Here is a 19,142-nt window from a genome sequence, read left to right on the forward strand (position 1 = left end):
AAACTTTTGAGACCACTGCTGTAAGCCAATCCTTCTCAGCTTTCCATTTCTGCCTCTTTTTTCCACTCACACAGAATTGAGATGCAGAAACCATAGACTCGCAGAGCTTTAAACATGAAGGGGCTCTCAAGACTTATTTAGCCCATTGGTTTCAGAGTGGAGCCTGAGAGCTCCCCAAGGAGCACCAGGGACTGACTGCCTTGGGGCGAAGGGAAGGCCAGAGGCCGTGGCTGGGGGGACCCCCAGGAAAAATTATTTGTAAAACTGGCACGAAAGCCTCTCTTACAAGGGATTGCCTTTGCTTAGGAAAACACCTAACAAACTGCAGGGAGATAGATGTGAGACCCTGCTGGTAAACAAGGAAGAGATGGTTAAACCACTAGCAAACAGGACTTGGAAAGTGAAGAAGAGTTGGGGGGGAGGGCAGGGAGGGCTGGTGCTGCGGCTGCAGGCTGGCGCCGAGGCAGCAGAAACGACTTCACAGGGAGGTCTCATCTCAGCTGTCAGCTCTAATGGCCCTCTGAGGTACACGCGTCCTCCCTGCCCCCTACAGTCCCTGCACACAGCTGCCTGGTATGAGGACATTTGGGATGGCGGGGAGGGGATTGAGAGAAGGTTGCACTCTAGATTTTGGTCAATACTGAGGCAGAGATGAAGGAAAAACTGTAAGATGCAGCACGCGCATTTAGCAGAGCCAGACGTTGGAGCCCAGGTGACTAGGGGTAAGCAAGGGCTACTGGACCTCAGACGGTATGTGGCGTGGGGGCTCAGGCGACCTTCTCCAGATCCTGAGGAGCAGGTGAGCCGGTTGATCCCAAAACAAGTGCAGCAGCCCCCGACCAGTCTCTAAACTCCCCCCAGGTGATCCCACTTTTTCTGCTGCCGGATTATTTATCCTGTTCCTTTCACAACTCGTCCCTGTGCACACAGCCACGTGGCTTCCTCCTAATGGAATCAAATCAAAGCTCTTAAGCCTGGCCTCACACACCACTGTCCCTGAACCTTCCGCTTTGGTCAGGCTGGTCTCCCACGACCCCCACGTCCACATTGCTGCCTTTGTCTCCACACCGTGGCTTTGCTGTTTCCTCCCCTGAAAATGCTGTTGGCCTCCTCTTGACTTATCCCAGTTCTACCAGGCCTGAAGGCTCCCCTCCGCTGCCGCTTTGAACAGCAGGGAAGTCTCTGCTTCCCAACCTCACAGAGCAGGTGAACTTGGTCTTGCTGGGAACTCGGTCGCGCTCACTTTTCCGTGCCTTCCTAACGAGGCTGTGAATGCACCACTTGATGCACAGAACCGTTGCTAGCTGTCTCTCGTGTCTTAAATAACCGATGAGCACGTCCCAGGATTTCTGAATTTTACATATTCTGCTTCTTGCAAAATTTATCTCAGATCATGCATCCTCATTTAGGGTTCAGGAAATACAGACTCTGTGCTAGCAGTGCAACTCAAAAAATGTGTGTAACAAGGGTTGCAACTGTGTACCCATTACAAATCTGGGCCTGATAGGCTGGGCGGGGACTGGTGGGCTGGGCGGGGACTGGTGGGCTGGAGGCTACACTTGTGTCAGGCCTTCAATGCAGCGTTAATGACTAGACTCACTGGGGCCAATGGCTGTGTGCAGGGCTCTGACGTGAGATGCTGGGGATCCATGGCCTTGTCCCAACCTCTCAGACGTTGTCTTAGGTGGGAAAGGAATGCGTCAGGGGAGGAAAGGATGAGAGTGGGCACGTGGGCAAGAGACTCACAAAGCGGCATAGCATGGTGGCCCCAGGAGCCAGCTGGGCGGGGATCCTCAGGAGAAGAATGACCTGAAAGAGCAAGTCAAACGACAGAGCCCTGCCACCACATGTGGCTAAAGGACACAGAGCAGAGGCCACTCTGGCTGGGGTCCTTAGAACAGATCCTCACGCTGGGCAGCACTCAGCGGGGTGCCTGTGGAAGCAGAACAGAGAAGTGAGCATGCCTCCTGGGAGGCAGGAGCAGCATCCCTGGCCCTCAGCCCGGCGTGTCTGTCTTGTGATGGGAGAGCCTAGGGGGCGGTGGGGAGATGCCAAACCAGGGGTCCAGGAGCTGCTTGGAGAACATGGGGAACCTCAGACAGGGACGTCACCAGGTGGCCAGAGGGGCTGTGGTTCAGAAGCACAGGTGAGGGGGGCACCCTACGAGGAGCAGAGATTTCAAGCCTGGGATCACAGCAACGTTGCTGACGGGTGGTCCGAGCCAGAGAGCTCCTCATGTTTTTTTTTTTTGGAGATTTGTAATATTGATCAGTTAAATGGAATCAGTGCACGAAAAAGTGTCAATCGCCTTGAATAACTCATCTTTGGCTGGTAATGACGTGAACAGATTATAGGGCCCCTGGGCTCCTCAAGGCCTGTTTGGGGTACTGATAGCCGTGCAAGGTGAGGCCGCCCGTGAACATGGGGAACAGAAGGCTCGTTGCCTGCCCCTTTAGGAAGAGGCTTGACTGAGTTGTTCTTCTCTCCCAGGCCCTCTCCCCCGGAGCTTCATCGCAGACGTGCCGAGGGGTTACCTCTACAATGCACAGTTGCCTTCTCACGCCCTGTTTTCTTCCCGGTTGCCCTCCTTGAGTCCTTTGGATGCAGTGGAAGCTAGGCAGGCAATTTCCTTATCTATAAAATGCGGACGCTTCGTAACCCCTTGCAGGTTTTTATGAAGATTAGAGATTACCTGTGCATGTGCCTAACAGATCTTAGAACATAGTAAGTGTTCAATGAAACGCACAGCATGTTATTTCTAATGCTGCTGCTCTTCTCTGCTCCTCCTCCTGGCTCTGCTTCCTTTTCTCTTTTTAGAAAATGAGCATACAGGTGGAAACCCAAGATTTAAAACACATTTCTGTTAGCTGTAGCTTCTTTTCTTATTCTTTCATGGAGGGGTAATGATGGTGTGAGGAGGCAGAGATGGAAGACTTCAGCGAGCTAAGCCCTCGGGTGAGACCTGGCCGTCGCTGACAGTGCCATCCGCCTCCACGCTCTCGCCTCGCTAATCCCCCAGGTGTGTGGTGGAAGCCATTTATAAGCCCCTCTCTCCTCGTTTCTCCTCCATTTTTTAAAATCACTTCTGCATGAAACTAATTCATCAACACTCTACCAGCTGCTGGGGTGAAGGAAATGGGAAACGTAATCTTTTCAGGGAAGGTGAAATAGAGGTGAATTAATTTAAGAACACCTAAACTCAACTTTACCCACGTCTTAGGTCCATGCCAGATTTAAAAGACAATCCTCCCCAATTTGTAGTCTACAGACCTCCAGCACCACAATCTTCTGGGGTTCTTGTCTGGAAATGAAAGGCAGACTCCCGCGCCTCCCCCAGGCCTACCACATCAGTCTTTGGTGGCGAAAACCCCGGAGTTAGATTTTAAATAAGCTCCCCATCAAAATTTGAGAATCAACTAGAACATAGGAAATATAAAGGAGTGTAATTTATGTCTTTAGGAAGCTCACAATAAGGCGGAGATGATAAAAAAGCAGGAAGGTGATAAATCACTGTGTGCTTTAGAGCGACCCTCCGGCAACAGTGCGCAGGACGGGCGTGAGAGGGAAGCTGGAGGCGGGAGGTCTGTTCAGAGGTGCTGGCAGTAAGCCTAGCATGAGATAAGACCTAGGGGTGCTGAAAAGGGAGGAACAGATGCCACACGTCAACCCCCGTCATAGAGGTGGTTTTTTATTGCAGGCAGTCACCAATTCTTTTTGGAAGTTGAAGGGCTATAGATGATAAACAAATAAAAAGTATGAAATAGTTAGAAAAAATTGATTCCATTTATGCCAGCAGAGCCCTCTGTGCTGGAGAGATGACGGTCTGCCTTTTGTGAGTGTAATCCAAAATAAAACAACACTGAAGGCTCAAATGAACGCTGAAATTTAAAACCTCTCTAGACTCTCCAATTGCAGTTTTCTGGGTAAATTCACTACAGCTGCCCTTTTCTTATCTTTTTGGTTCCTCTGCTTTGCTGAGCCCTAAGCATGGGCTTAGTCTTTCTTTGAAGTTATCGGACCAGCTCAGGGGGCAGGGTGGGTGGAGATAAATTAGAAGGTACTTTGCGGGGGGTGGGGGGTTGGTGGTGAGCATCGAGCCGGATTTCAGGTGGGATAAGAACATGGACTAAAAGTAAGGAACAAAGTCGTTGTGGGAAGTGAGACTGACGGGGGCGGAGGCACTGCAGCCTCTGGACAGAGGTGAAGTCAGCCCAACTGTTCTAGAATCTAGCAAAGTGAGCTGCATCAGAAATGTGAGTGTCCCTCCAGAGTGGGGACGGGCTGTCTTTGTTCTCGTGTTCCACTGCAGTCATCGTCGGGGGCACGGGGCTCTGAGACCTCAGAAGAATGCACCCCTTGACTTAGGGGAAAGGGCCAGAAAATGCCACTGGCTAAAATGAAGTCAAATGACCATCAGAAAATGGATGTACTTGGCCATCTTTAGACGCTGATCTTAGGGGATGCTTTTCCACGTGAAGCCAATGAGTCTGAACGGGAGATTTAAACACAGATCAGTACCTGAAAGGCTCTGATAAATCCTGTAGTTTTATGTTTTTCTTGCCTATTTTATTTTAGTTATTTATTTTTGGTGTGGAAGATTGGCCCTGAGCTAACATCTTTGCCAGTCTTCCTCTGTTTTGTGTGTGGGACGCAGCCACAGCCTGACTTGATGAGCAGTGTGTAGGTCCAGTGCTTGGGATCCAAACCCACGAACCCCAGGCTACCAAAGCAGAGCATGCGAACTTAACCACTGTGCCACTGGGCCGGCCCCCTTCTTTTATTTTTTTAACCAGCATTTTCTAAAACATTTTATTATGAGATCCTTTAAAAATAGAAAGGAGAATTTGCAAACTAACTGACTGACTGAAGCTGGCCCTGACATGTTTTGTTTGTTTAGTGGAGCATTTAAAAATTTTTTGAATTGGTTGCCAACATTAAAAAATCAGGTGATTTCCCCTAAAAATCCAGATTAACAACTTCTCTTGAAAAAAGATCAGATCTGGCAACTTCGGGACCTCGTTCCCATATGGCCACAGTCTGCTGCAGCTGAGCAGCTGTCATTGGAGAGGGGCCATGCCCTCTCCAGGTCACCAGAGGCCGGGCCTCACCTCATCGCCTCATCTGCTGGCCATCAGCTGCCAATCGTCCTCACACCTGTGCTGTTTTTTGCTTATAGTAAAGAGCTAGCAAACGTATTTATATTCAAGCTGCTGTTGAAATTGTTCTTTTATTCAGCCTGCTTCACCCCTGTATGTTACATACCTCGTCCCTGTCGCACTGAACTTGGTGAGCCCTGTTGTAACATCTATTAACATCACTCAGAACCAGCTGCCAAAGTGCATTCCCCGCCGGTCCCACCTCCACGTTTGGTATAGAAATGCCAGAAGTAGTACTTCAGAGAGCCTTGGGCCAAGGCGCTTCCCAGGTGGCCGTTCAGTTCCCTACCCTCCCCCAGAATCTGAAGACAACCTCAGGGAAGCACGGTAGGACTGTAAGTGATGTGGAGAAAGTTGGAATCTTTTGAGATGATGTCATGTGAGTAACAGAAGAACAGACGTCTGGAAAGAAGCGTGTGACGAGGAAGGGTCCACTCAAGGGCATCCAGGTGGAGGCGGCCTGATGGGGGCGCTTCCTCCGCCTCTTCCGCCCCTGAGCAAGAGCTCCTTCACAGCCGCCCCCTCCCTCTGGGCTGATTCTGTGCTCACCAGCCAACCTCCTGGTTATAAATTCCATTCTGTGAAATGTGTGTCTGGAAAAGCAGGAATGAATATTCTGTCACTAGGCAGCCATGCTTGTTCTTGCTCATTGGTAAACTGGCCTCCTGCTTGTGCCTTGCGAGGTGCGGTTAGCACAGGCCTCAGAGCCCAGGTCTGCAGCCACGGACTGCGGGTCTGTGTCCCGGGCTGCAGCAGGTTTCTTTGCTCCTGAGCTCGCACTGTCCCGGGGAGAGCTCACTGCCCTCTGACCCTGATTAGCACCTCTCGATGCACCTGACGCAGGAGCATTCTGTAAACACTTGTGGAAAGAATTTCAAATGGAAGCATTTCAGCAGATGCCAGGTGACCCGCCCCCCCCCCCCATCAGAGATGCCCGAGGGGGTCCTTGCTCTGTGCTTCTTGATTTGAGAAGTCCCTTCCCTCTCAGATTCTACAGCTCAGCTTCCTAGGCTGGCTGGTGGCAGAGGGCAGAGCAAGGAGAAGGGAAAACAGCGCTGGCATTCGGCCAGTGGGCAGTCTAAGGTGAGTTTCTGAAGCCAAAGGGTGATATTGCCCCAGCAGGCATTCATAGGCTTCCTGGTGACAAGAGGCGCTCTCCTAGGATGCCTGGGTCCTTGGGAGCGGGAGGGGAGGTCGGGGAGGGAAGAAGGAAGGTGTTGATCAGCTCAGCTTTCCTCTGAGGCAGCAGATGCCAGGTTAGAGCTGGGCAGACGGGATGGGGGTCTGCCACAGGAAGAGGGGATCTCGCCTACTCGGGGAAGACAGGAGGAGGGGCCCACAGCCGGGGAGGATGTGCTTGGGGCCAGCCTTGCCGCTAATATTAGAAAATGTTGTACATCCTTTGCCTAAGGAGAGTTTGAGAGTCTAGCTTGGTGTCCTGCCGGCACCCATGGATGGTGAGTGAACAGCAAGGATGCAGCCGACCCCCACTCCCTCTGGGCCTTTCTCTAAGCTGGCCCCTGAGGCCTCAGAGGAAAACCGTGTGGGTAGACCTGTCCCTACTCTGATGCCTCTGACTACCACAGCGTTGAGCATCGCGTCTGCATTGTTCAGAGAATACTGTAATGAACCCCACATTCCCACCACCCAGATGTTTTTTTAATTAGCTGCATTTTTTTAGGAAGATAGGCCCTGAGCTAACATCTGTTGCCAATCTTCCCTCCCTTTATTTTTCTCCCCAAAGCCCCAGTACATAGTTGTATATCCTACTTGTAGGTCTTTCTAGTTCTTCTGTGTAGGACGCTGCCTCAGCATGGCATGATGAGCGGTGTGTAGGTCTGCACCCAGGATCCGAATTAGTGAACCCCGTGCAGCTGAAGCGGAGTGTGCAAACTTAACCACTTGGCCACACGGTCGGACCCCTGCCACCTAGATTTAACAGCATTTTCATTTTTCCGTATTTGCTTCTTTATTAATGCAAATTCTAGATATTACAGAATACAAAGCTTTAAAAAATAAGGATATTTTCTCACATAACCATAATTCTTAACACATCTAACAAAATGAACAATGATGCCTTCATATCATCTAATACCCAGTCCATATTCAAATTTCCCCAGCTGTCCCAATAATGAGTTTGTATGGTTGGTTTGTCAGCAGCAAAGCTTTTGAAACAGTGTTGCCAGCAGCCTCAGGCTTCTGCACAAATGTCTCAGAGACCAGGAAGGGAGAGGCTGAGGGGCAGGCCCAGGCCCCACTCCTGCTTCAGCCAGAGCAGGCTTTATTACCAGGAGCCAAAGGAGTTTTCTGTTAAGAAAGAAAAAGAGATGAAAATCATTTCCAGGAGGTGTTACTTCTCTCATACTTTTAAAGAGAATGCGTGGAGGTGTCGCTGCCTTAAGTCAAAGAGATAGCTTCACAGTGGGGGGGTGGGGGGGGGGAGGTTAGAGGGAATCCAGGCGCAGGCAGGGACGTTTGGCCGAGTCAGGGGGCTACAAAAGCAGAGGTTTTATTCCTGCTGGATGTGAGCCCGGACTGACAAAAGCAGACCTTGCCAGCACGGGGAACACTTTGGGTCCACGCTGTCGTTTCTCCCCTGCGTGCTGACACCTCTAACTCTCTGCCTCCTCCCTTTCTGGGTACCTAGATCCCAGTCTACGAATCTCGCCTCGTTCTTGCTCATTTGTCAGGCAGATTGGCGCACTCTGAGGCCAGTGAATTTCGAGACCCTCCCCTGCTCAGTTTATGCTTTCAGCTTTGCCAGGAACATGCTAACAAACCTGACCTCAGAGGAATGGCTTCCAAAACCCTAATCATTACACTTTGGCATTACTAAAAGATGATTAACACGGGATCAATAACACGCACCTATGAGTAGCAAAGCCAGAGATACTCCATCACAGACGCGACCCAGAAGCAGTCTGAGCCGGCGAGGGGCGCAGCTCTCGTTACCAGAGTGGGTAACAAGACAAGTGAGCCTAGGGAATTCTGACCTGTGCAGGGAGCCTCCACAATCACAGCCTCAATGACAGCTCGAGACTTTCTCCTCCTTCAGGATCTGTGCCCAGTCTAACACGCCAAAATGCTCTGTGTGCTCTGGAGCTTCCTGAAGCTATATTTCAACGGATGATATTTGTCTATCTTGTCTTCCTGTTCAACTGCAGAATCATAAGCTCCATAACGATGGTGACAATGTCCACTTTATATACACATACACATATCAAGAAACACAGGTTTATCCACTAACATGCAGATTATACACAAATAAACGCAGCTTGGGCAGAGAAAAAACTGGAGAACATTGGAAGTGAGTTGTCCTCTCCCAACACCAGTATTTTTGTAATTTTCAGTAGGGGCTGATGAAACTCTAGCTTGCCCTTGAATCTCACTAATGTTTATGAGTATCTGCTAAATACCGGGTTCTCTTTGGATATAAGACATGCATAAACTGTGGCCCCTCCCCTGGGACGCTCATGATTTAGTTGGTGGCACAAACCTGCTGGTGAGAAAGATGAAGTCCTGCAAGACGGCACACGCTCTGCTCTCCATCTATGCAAACGTGGCCCAGCCTTCAACGTCCAAGTCAATCTGCCCCTCACACTACATTCATCCTTCATTCCTCTGCTCAGCTAGCCTTTACTGAAGACCTACTGAGTGCCAAGTGCAATGTGCAGGAAGCGGAGAGAGAGCAGCGGAGGAGACAGCCACAGGTCCTGTTGTGGTACTTCAGCCAACCTTGCAAAGTTATCTAACTGCTGCATATGTAACAAAATGGCAGGCTCCTGGAAGGCAGTGATTACACCTGAAGTTCTTTTGTCATCCTCTCGACAGCTAGAATTTGGTCATAGAACTTACTGAATAAAGTTTAAAGGGCTGAGTTGCATGGAATTTTTCAGTAAACATGAAAAGGAATAGATTATTATAGTAAAATCTTAACACAGAGAAATCTGAAAACACTAAGAGCTCTTGCCCACCCTTCAAAACACAGCTCAGATGTCACCTCCTCCATGATGCCTTCCCTCACTTACTCAGGCAGGTTTACTTCCTTTCTTCTTTCTGAGTTCCTACTGCCTGGGGAAGACCTCTGTAGACAACATTTAGCACAGTTGCTGTAATCAGTTTACCTAGGTTTCCCCATAGACAAGCAGCTGGGTGTTTGGGGAAAGGGGCGCGGTTCCACAGTCTGCCCAGGGAGATGGCTCCATGGTGTTTCCTGGATGGAGGGTGAGCAGAGCATGCATACGCCCAGCAGGCTTTTCCCTGATAGGATGGCAGACATGCAAATAAACACTGGCAAAATTACCGCTCCATGTAAATATATGACAGTCCTCCCTACCCTCTCCTTCCTGCGAATATAAAAATAAAGTCTTCTAGGGGGAGGGGAAGATGGGAGGTTGTAGTCAAGGGTACAAAGTTTCATTTATACAAGATGAACGAGTCCTAGAGACCTACTGTGCAGCGTACATCCTATAGTTAACAAGACTGCACTGTGCGCTGAAAATGTTGCTAAGACAGGAGACCTCATGTTAAGAGATCTTATCACACACACAAAATAACAACCGAAAATCTTTGGAGGGGACAGATGTGTTTACGGCACCGAGTGTGCTGATGGTCTCACGAGTGCATAATTATCTCCAAATTCATCAAGTTGAATACATCAAATATGTACAGTTTCTTAAATGTCAGTTGTATCTCAATAAAGTAGTTTTAAAAAAAGAAGGACCAAAGAGTTCCAAGCCTTTGTGAGAGGGAGCTGGTCTGATTGGAGACTGCAGATTTGGAGATTGGGCTCGCCCACCAGAAGGAGACAGGGCACTTGGGCTGCACTCTCCAAAATGAGGAAAATAGCCGTAGTAGATAACATTGGCTGTCAGGAGAAGGGGGTGACATCTCAAAAGAACCAACAGTAAAGGACAGGGAAAAAGATATCTGAGAAGGTGGGCATCTGAGGGAGAGGGTCTGGCAGCCCAGCCAGTGGTTTGGCTGACAGCCCCCAGTGAGGGGAAAGGTGTGCAGAGAGCTGCAGGCGCAGAGACCTAAGGTCCGGAGCCAGCAGTCAGACAACAGTGCCCAGAGGAGCAGGAGGGACAAAGCAGGACCCTGACTCCAGAATAACAACCCAGGCAGGAATCCAACTCTGGAGACAGGGAGGGGACTCGGGCATGGCAGTTGGAGAGGAGGGCCCTGTGTTATAGTGGTTTGAGAGCACAGCCTCTGGAGTCAGATGGACAAGCTCAAACCTCCGCCAAGTGACTGAACAAGCTCCTGAAGCTCTCTCGCTCTCAGCTCATGGTCCCAGAAGGTGAGGCTCAGATGAGGCTGTAGAAAGGGATGAGATAATGCACAAAAAGGGCTTGGGACAAGGCCTGGTACGTAATAGATGCTGACATAGTAATTGCAGTAGTAACGGTAGATGTGGAGGGGTTACAGGAGTGGAAGAAATCGTGGTGGCGCTGCTGGTGGCGGTAATTATAATGAGGAACTTGTGAAGGGTCTGATTGCTGGCATTGAGGTAGCTGTGAGTTGGCATTGAACTTGAAGTCAGGACACCAGATACCGAATTCCAGTCCTGCTTTTGCTGAGTGCTAGACATGTGATCCTGTCCACTGGATCAACTTCTCTGAGCCTCAGTTTCGTCAGCTGTCACATGGAAGTGTTCACAGGCTGTGCCCTCCTCCAAGAGCTCCTGTGAGGCTCTCCTCAGACCCAGGCTGACCACTCTCGACACAGCCGCTGCGCCTAATTAGACGCTTGATGAATGTCGCCCCAATCTGACGGTCAGGACTCGCCAAGACTGTCACAGGACTAATTGCCCTGAGGAACTCAAGGGTGGGCTCAGAAGCGTTTAACTGTTTAAGAGATGCAATCGCCAACCACCCTGGGCCAGAGCAAGCCCCACCACAAGAGCTACCCCCGTGACCTCTGCTTCACTTTTAAGGCTAAGATCTCTCCAGGAGGAGCTCGGGCTGTACCCTGCAGTGTATGTGGAAGCAGGTTTTCCAACTGAGCCTGCACAAGCAAATACCCACCTCTCCCTTTTGAATATTCATTCTCCATCCGAAATAAATGTCCCTGCTTCCCTTTGTTGGGGGACGCCATGACTTTGGAAATGATTCCGCGTGGCCTCCTATTTGCTGCAAATACACCCTACTCCGTGAGACAACTACTTCTGGTGGAGATTCTGATTGAACTCGCCAGGACGGAACCCACTTCTGTTTCTGTAACATGACCTGATGCTGGGTCACGTTTCCTTGCCTCGGGCAGGTCGAGGTCCAGAGTTTGGGCCTGGCTGGACTTGCCGGCGTGCTTCAGTGGTCTCAGCTGAGGGACTGTGGCTTTGGGCGAGGGAGGGCGGCAGAGAGTTAAGCAGGCCACCAGCCTTCCCCCTGGTCATAAACCACCTCCCGAGGGCCCTGGCCGTGGCCGTTGGAGAGCTGACGCTCACTCTGGAAACTGGTCTTTGAGTTGAGGAGCGGGGTTCTTTCTTTGACTTCCTTGGGCATTTAGGTTTTAAATTCATTCATGAATGTTGGTTTGGGAGGAAGTCTGGAGTAGATGATGACCCAGGTTTGTGATTTTAAACTGAAGCCAGATTTCTGGGCTTTCGTGTAATGTACCCAGCGAACTGGAAAATCAAATAGTGAACACATTTTGAAGAGATTTAAAGATAGAAGTCCTGATTCTCAGATGAGGCCTTTGTGACCTGCAAATGATGTCATCATTTTGTTGCCTGTAAAAGAACTGGACGGAGAGTTCTATTTCCACTCTTTTCCAAACCATTTATGTAGCTAGGAAGGGGTAGTGGGTCTCTAAGAATTGTTTCTTAACCACCTTGGCGCCTTCCTTTGAGAAACGAAGCCAGATGATCCATGCAGAGCCTCAGTGAGGTGGCTCTGAGGAAGGCCAGCAGTGCTGGCCTTCTGCAGATGTCTGAAATGGGAGCCAGGGTGACCAGGTGTACCTGGCATCCGAACGTCTGTGCCCCGGGACTGAGGGGAGCTGTTATGTGGACATTGGATCAAATTAACGTTTTAAAGCCCACTGACACGTTTGTCACACTGTATTCAACTTGTCTGTGGATCTGGTGTTTGAGAGGAAAGCATTCAGAAGAATAGGGGCCACCTGTTCTTGTGGACCAGCCTGGGATTTCCTGGGATGTGAGACTGCCAGTAAAACTGGGAGAGTCCCCCACACACTGGGAAGATGGCCGCCTGCTAAAGAGCACCCCCATTTTCCCAGCGCTGAAGCCAACAAAAGGAGACCAGACGAGAAGAGTAGTGACAGCACAGGCCCTTTGAAAGCAGCGGCTCTCCAACGTTAGCCTGAATCAGAATTGCCGCGGGCCCATTAGAGCAGGGTCTGGGTTCCCCGCCAGAGCGCCTGACTCAGGAGGTCTGGGTGGGACCCGAGAACTTGCATCTCTGACCAGTTCCCACGTAATGTGATGCTGCTCAGGAGCTGCATTCAGGAGCCTCTGCTCCAAAACACCGTTCTTAGCTGCACATTGGAATCACCTGAGGATTTAAAAAAATATTGGCGTTTGGGTGTCACCCTCAGACATTCAGCTTTAATTGCTACGGGGATTTTTAAACCCCCCTGGGTGATTCTAATGTGCAACACACTTCGAGACCACTCTAAAGGGCTCCGCTCCTCCTAAAGTGCTCCGACCTGAATTTATTTCCTGACATTCATTCATTTGACATCAACACTTATTTGTTAAGCAACTACTATGTGCCATTCACTGGGCCAGAGGCTGGGTGGCTGAAATAGACTTGATCCTCCCTCAAGGAGCTTATTCTTTGAGGGGAAACAGCACAAACCGGTAAACAAGAAGTGACGTACAATTAAAAACCGTGACAGGAGTTCCGGTGAGAAAGAGCAGGGAGCGAGGGCTGAGAGAGAATAGGGGCATGCAGGGGGAGCTCTCCTGGACGGAGAAATCATTGCGGATGTCTCAAAGATGACACTGAAGCTGAAACAGCCATGCCGAGCGCGGGGAGAGGACTGTGACTGCCAGTCTCACAGAGTGGAGGTGGCTGGCTTGCATGTCCTTTGCGCCCTTGCGGGCTAATTCACCAGATATTAAGTTACGTACATCAATTTAACACCTCCACCTCTCCTTGGTGTGGACTGGAGGCTGTTCTAACGAGGGCCCAGCTTTACAGTTCCCTGCTAGATGAGCTGGAGGTTCCAGGGCTGCCAGCCAAGCAGGGAAGTCCAACGCCAGGCCCCGTGGCCCAGGGACCTGGGCGTCTCAGGTGCACGGCCATCTGCAGTGGCCCTTTGCATTATGAGGGGATTTTAATCTATTGCCCAGGTGGAGGGTTGGATTACATGGTTCCGGCAGATAACCAGAGACCCAGGGTGGGGAGGGCTGCAGCAGGGACAATCTGTGGAGAGGCCTGTCCTAAGTAAGCAGGTGCCAACTCCCTCAGGGCAAGAGAAGGGGCCTCTCTCTCGACGAATATATATAAACTCTCTGTCCCCGGGAAAAATTGCAGAATGCGTTTGAGCTGAAACTAAATCTTTCTAAAGAGTAAGCGAACATGCCGCCTACAGCCTTGCAGAGCCAAGAACTTCCACCCTGTCCTAAGTGCTTCCAGGCGAAGGGGAGAGGGGCGGGCCTTGCTTCGCAGGTTCACGGTCAGGGAACCAGGCTCAGCGGAGGGGCAGGACTGCGCGAGGCTTGGAGGATGGGCAGCTGGGATCAGATGCCCAGACTCCTGCTCACCGCCTATCCTAGTCGCCAGGACACTGCCTCCCTTGGGGATAACTCTGTGAGGAAGGACTTTGTGCTGGGGCCTGAGGGAGGCAGGATGGGGTGAAATGAGTGAAGATGGGCCTGAAATATGGGTCTCAATCATGTACTCAATAAACATTTACCAAGGGCACAGGGCCAGGCGCTGGGAACAAGGGATCCAACTCCAGGTGAGGGAACCAGAGAGTCACTACTGGGTGCAAGTGCTGTAGTTTATCTATCTCCGTATTATCAGGGCCTGGCACGTAGCGGACACTCAGCACACAGTTATTGCAAGAGACGATTTAAGGACGTAGTGAATTCACTAAGTAGCCCGGGCTATCCACAGCCGCTGCGTGCCTGTTTTTTAAACACATTAAAGTGTTTCCTCCACAGAGGACTCTGCATAGGGGCTGTCTGGGAAGGAAGGTGCCAGACAGAATGGGTGGGATGATGAGGACTTGGGGAGAAAAAAAATGAGGGGAGGATCAAAGAAAATAGAATGAAGAGAAAGAAAGAAATATAGAAACTCAGGTGCAGAAAGCAACAGGAGAAATGTAATCAGAGGACCACCTGCTCTGGAGTCGACACCCAAACACCGGATTCGGCAGATGGAAGAGAGGAGCGGGTGACGCACACGTGTGTCAGAGACTCATCGACCGTCACAGGACACAAACAGATCATTTCTAAAATTGAAAAGTCAAGACAAAGTGCTAGAAGTTTTTGAATAGAAAAAAATATCTATTTTTCAGATATATGAAGGACAAAGAGTTCAAAGTGGCTGTCCTTGAGGGAAAGGACAGGAAATGCTCTCAAGATGTCCCCCACTCTGAGTTTAGTCTACCAGCCTAACCCTCTCCTCTGCACGGATCCAGGGGCAGCCAGGTCTGAGTGCCCTGGGCAACCAACCCCATCCAAACAGTGAGGAGGGGTGTAAAATGAAAGTTTTACAAGAGCTGTAAAACAGAGACCAAGGCAGGCCTTTGAAAAGAGAGAGATCGTGAGGCACCCCGGGCCAGCAAGGCCAGCTTTCAAAATCAAGATCTTTTAAACTGGTATTTAATTTTCCAAGTTGAATGGGAAACTTCAACTAAATGAAAAATATCTTCCTTGGGCAACAGCTGAAATAATGGAGGAAACCACAGGAGGGAGGAGGGGTCAGGGTAGGATCAAAACCAATCTTCTGGTTGCTCCTTGCTCGGATGGCCCAGTTTGCCCCAGAATGATTGGTCCTCTCACAGCTTGAGGACAACAGTCGGAGGCCCTTAATAGCGAGAAGCACAAAATAGAGGCAGAGAACAGAATGCCAGGCTGGAAACGGTCGGAGCCACCATCTTGTCTGCCTCTCTCTTTGCATGAAACGGAAGGTGGTGAAGTTCAGTACAGACGAGCAATCTGTCCAAGGACACAGAAGCAGACAGGGCAGAGCTTTGGGTGTTCTGACCCTGCTCTAATCTTCTTTTCCCTCACTGCACCAAGGGAGAGGGGCAAGACAAGCAGAACTAGGGTCTGGTACCGTGAACGCTGGCTGGAAATCACGAGACCTGGATTCCAGCTGCAGATCCAGTGAAAACCAATTGCTTAAACGGGAAAGTCACTTAACCTTGAGCCTGAATTTGCTCATTTGTGGGCTAGATGACATTCCATGAGGTTCTGATTTCACTCCCAGAAAGCTACATTCCAAGCTTGGAAAGAGATTTCATACTCGTGTCGTGCCCAGAAGGCCTAATTCCATATTTAGAGGGCCAGATTCCACAACTAGAGAGCCAGATTCTATGCCTGGAGCGGCAGGATTCACACCAGGAGATACTGTCCAAGCCTAGAAAGTCAGGTTCCATACTTGAACGGCCAAGGTCCGTGTCTATAGAGCCAGGTTTTATGTGGAGGACCAGATTATATGCCTGAAAAGGCAGAATTTACACCTAGTAAATTTAAATCAATGCCTGAAAGTCCAGATTTTATGAATGGAGTGAAGGTTCCATGTCTGGGAGACCAGGTCTCATGCTCATAGAACTACCTTCTGTGACTCAAATACCAGGTTCCATGTCTGGAGTTCCAGGTTCCACACTTATTAGGCCATTTTCCATGATTGGACATTGATTTCCACACATAGAGTGCCAGATTCCAAGCTTGCAGATTAAGATTTTGCTTGTGGAGTACCAAATTCCATGCTGGTAGAGCAAGGTTTGATTTTCTTGAGAAGCAAATTTCTTTCTTTCTTTTCTTTTCTTTTTTTTTGAGGAAGATTAGCTCTGAGCTAACTGCTGCCAATCCTCCTCTTTTTGCTGAGGAAGACTGGCCCTGAGCTAACATCCATGCCCATCTTCCTCTACTTTATATGTGGGACACCTACCACAGCATGGCATGCCAAGTGGTGCCATGTCCACACCCGGAATCTGAACCGGCGAACCTCGAAGCAGAACGTGTGAACTTAACCACTGCGCCACTGGGTCGGCCCCGAGGAGCAAATTTCTATTATTGAAATCCTAGATTTCATATCTGGAGTGACATATCCCACACTTGTAAGGACATGCTCCATACTTGGAGACTGAGATTCTGTACGTGAGGTGCCAGTTTCCGTGTTTGCAGCGCTAGGTTCTATTCTTGGAGGTTGAGATTCCATACATAGAATGCCGTGTTCTGTGCTTGTAAGGGTGGGTCTCATATGGAGGGCCCAATTATGTGCCCAGAAAGGCAGATTTTACACCTAGAATACCAAAATAATGCCTGAAAGTCCAGTCGCCTGTGGGTAGAGAGGTCAGTACCATTGGGAGTGGGAATGCTGCTGCCGCTGCTGATGGAGAGAACTCTTCCTCTGGCAAAGAAGACTCCTCAGGATTTAGGGGCTCGATGTCCCCAGCTTCATCAGGATCTTCCTATGAGTTCCCATTCCAACTTGTAGGATTCCATTCTTTCCCAATCAATGCCTTCACCTTAACAGTAGACACCCTGTGAAGCTGGGAGTTCAACTTGCGTTGTCATTCAGCCAGTTTCAGCATGACAGTCTGCGTTTGACTTTCAGCAACGTGTGTCTTGTGGTTACGGGAGGTGAGGTGCTCTTTCAGGGCACACATAGACGCTCTTAGGTCATTTCTGTGGTGCTCGAGCTAGGAATTCAAATCCCTGAGCTCATTTTTTCTTTCCCCACTTTGTCCAGCAACATTAGGAGCAACCAACCAATGTCATTATATTCATTCGTTTTCCAAAAATGCTCCTAAGTATCGTGGACACAGTTATCTAGCTGCTTGCTTCTTGTAAGTGGTTGATTAGGAGTACCCAGCGCAGACATTCCACGTCTCTCTATAAATAGTTTACGCCGTGGACTATCAGTGCTCTGCTGGAGCACTGTCTTTACATTTAGTCAGATTAGAGAGCCAATTCCAGAAACATCAGAACCCATTCAGAAGACTTATCTTCAAAATTCAGTTCCTCTAGAACCACTCTTGGTTCCAAAATCTGTATTAGTCAAGGTTGTCCGGAGAAACAGAACCAGAGAACAGAATCCTACTGGACTTTTCTGTATACAGCCAGTGTAGACATAGACATAGAGAGATTTACTATGAGGAATTGGCTCACATGATTATGGAGGCTGAGAAGTCCCACCGTCTGCTGTCTGCCAGCTAGAGACCAAGGGAAGTCAGTGGTGTAATTCAGTCTGAGTTTGAAGGCCTGAGAACCAGGGGACCTGATGGTGTAAATCTCAATCCAAGGGCAAGAAAAGAGGAGATGAGATTTTCCAGCTCAGGCAGTGAGGCAGGAAGAAAGGGGCAGATTCCTCCTTCCTCCACCTTTAGCTCTATTCAGGCGCTCAATGGACGATGCCCACCCATATTGGGGAGGGTGACGTATTTTACTGAATCTACCAATTCAGATGCTAATCTCATCTGGAGATTTCCTCCCAGACACACCTAGAAGTCGTGTTTTATCTGGGCACCCCATGGCCAAGTTAGCACATAAAATTAACCATCACAGGGGCCGGCCCTGTGACCAAGCGGTTAAGCTCATGCACTCCACTTCGGTGGCCCAGGGTTTCACATGTTCAGATCCTGGGCATGGACATGGCACCGCTCATCAGGCCGTGCTGAGGCAGCGTCCCACATCCCACAACTAGAAGGACCCACAACTAAAAATATACAGCTATGTACTGGGGGGCTTTGGGGAGAGAAAAGGAAAAATTAAAAAATATATATCCAAAAAAAAAATTAACCATCATAGGTTCCATACCTCAGGTGCCAGATTCAGTGCTAGTAGGGCAGGTTGCATGATCACAGATTGAGATTCCTCTCATATACTCCTAGCTTCCATGTCTTTCAGAACCAACTTCTTTGGCAGAAACCCCTGATTCCATGTCTGGAGTGCCAGTTTCCACACTTATAAGGCCTTGTTAATACTGAGAGGTTGAGATTCCACACATGGGGTGCCATGTTGAATGCTTGTAGGACAAAATTCCATGCTTTTAGGTACAGGTTCTATGCTCGGAGCTTGAGATTCCACAAATGCAGTACCAGGTTCCACTCTTGTACTGCAAGGTTAGATGCTTGATTGTTGAACTCCATACAAGGGGTGCCAGGTTCCATGCTTGGAGAGCCAGATTCCATGCTTAGAAATTGAGATGTCATACCTGGAGTCCTAGGTTCCATACCTGTATGACCACGTTCCATCTTGGACTTCAGATTCCACACATGGGGTGCCAGATCCATGCTTTTAGGGTCAAATGCCATGTCTTGGATAGAAACTTCTATAATTGAAACACCATTTTCCGTGTCTAAGGTGGCAAGTCCCACATTTGTAAAACCATGTGCCACGCATGGAGCTAGACATTTTATACATTGGATGCCAGATTCCATTTCTAGAGATTAAGATTCCATACATGGAGTGTCAGTTCTCCCTGCATGGAAGACCACGTTCCTAGTCTTGGAGCGCCAACATCTATGATGAAAATGCCAGTCTCCATGTCTGCAGTGTCAGATTCCACACTTTTAAGGTCACGTTCCATGCTGGATATTGAAATTCCAAACACGAGGTGCTAGGTTCTATGGCTTGCAGGCTGTAATTCCATGTTGGAGATTGAGATTCCACACATGGAGTACCATATCCCATGCTTGTAAGGCCAGATTCCATGCTTGGATATTGAGATTTCATACACTGAGTCCCAGGTTCCATGGCTGAGATAACAGATTCCATGAAAGGAAAACTAATTTCTATTAATGACATGAAAATTCTATGTCTGGAGTTCCAGCTTCCAGCCT

The sequence above is a fragment of the Equus przewalskii genome, chromosome 23 (genome assembly GCF_037783145.1).
Source record: "Equus przewalskii isolate Varuska chromosome 23, EquPr2, whole genome shotgun sequence".
Classification (NCBI taxonomy): Eukaryota; Metazoa; Chordata; class Mammalia; order Perissodactyla; family Equidae; genus Equus; species Equus przewalskii.